Source organism: Vombatus ursinus, unplaced genomic scaffold (assembly GCF_900497805.2).
Source record: "Vombatus ursinus unplaced genomic scaffold, bare-nosed wombat genome assembly UNPS02014807.1, whole genome shotgun sequence".
NCBI lineage: Eukaryota > Metazoa > Chordata > Mammalia > Diprotodontia > Vombatidae > Vombatus > Vombatus ursinus.
In genome coordinates, this window is record NW_020954585.1 from 23,391,629 (window position 1) to 23,393,123 (window position 1,495).

The window sequence follows — 1,495 nt, forward strand, 5'->3', positions numbered from 1 at the left end:
GCAATGGTTAGCATGACAACTTTGTTCAGCTGCCAAATGCCATCTGCCTTCCCCGGAGGTCGCACGGGATTTGGAAGAGGAGCTGGTACATCCAGGGACTCTGGGCTCATTTATCTCTATCACTAAGGAGACTATTTATTTTTCAGTTCTCTCAGTACCAGTATGGTTTCCTGTTAGCCATTTGATGTGGTTTGCATTTAGCTCTAACCACAGTAGTGGACACAGAGGTTACCATAAGCATCTGCATGAGTACCAATTCCCAAGAGCTCTTTTTTTTTTTAAGAGCCATAATTTATTGAGAGTACATCCTCTCCCAACTCCACACATGGTGCCCTGCCCTCCCAGCCCCTCTCCTCATGTCTAACTACTTGGTCACTTCTGACGTTTGTAGATCTTCTTTGCCATTTCCAAGAAGATAGATGGGGAAAGGGGGATGAATGCTTCTCAATGAGCCCCATCCGTCTACCGTAACTTTCTTCTTTAAACTTGGTGAAATGAGCAGACAATTCAAGTTTCCCATACAGTTCCTTCCCTTTGGGAATTTTCTCTGAATCTTTCTGTCCATAACTCTCCTCCAACATCTTTCTTTGCTCAGATGATGCCAGCTGAAGGTACTTCACCACCAGCCAGCTGCATTTGTTGTCCTAGATATCAGTACCAATCTTGCCAGTCACACTGGGGTCACCAAAAAGGTCGAGGTAATCATCCTGAATTTGAAAAAATTTCCCCATCTCCAGAAGAATGCTCTTGGCATTGGCGTGTTCTTTCTCCACATCTATGCCTGCCATGAACATAGCAGCAACAAAAGAAAGAGTACAAAGCCATCTTGTATAGGACAATGCTCTCATATCTCTCCTCAGTGAATCTGTTAAGATTGCCCTGAGGGCCTGTGATAAGATCAACGGTTTGGCCAATCTCAGTCTGATAAATACTCCATATGAAGAGTTCAGTGAGGTTCAGGTAATAGGGCTGCCTATGGCAGTAATGCTTCAGTAGGCGGTAGATACAGGCTTCCAACAACATGCCATCATTGATGGCATCCGAGCCAATACCAGGCTTCTTATACCAGCATGGCTGTCCCCTGTGGGTAAGAGAAGCATCTACAACATCATCTGCTACTAGGAAGAAAGCCTGGGATAGCTCCACACACCAGCCCACTGCTAGTGCTCTCTATAGACTGTCAGCATCCTTCTTCCAGGGTTCTACCAGCTCTTGGAATATCATGACCACTGACTAGCTTCGGTTGTATTTTCCCCCAAGGGCATTGTAGGACCTCCTTGCACCTGGTTATGGCATCTCCCATCTCAAGATGCCTCATCCCATCTTCTGTCAGGATGTTTACAATCTGGGAGAAATGCTGGACAAAGTCTTGCTTCTCTTGGGCAAAAACTGATTTCTGATCTCCTTTCATTCTGGTACCGGGATGTAGCCACAATCTTCTCTGGGGGGTGGGGGAAAACCCCAAGAACTCCTGATGCCTCTTTACTTGAAGGTT

General features: G+C 45.9%; 1 pseudogene; it reads right to left on the reverse strand.

Annotated features, from left to right (window-relative positions):
- Positions 1 to 372: 372 nt before the first annotated feature.
- Positions 373 to 1,411, reverse strand: LOC114052479 (annotated as a pseudogene).
- Positions 1,412 to 1,495: the final 84 nt, after the last annotated feature.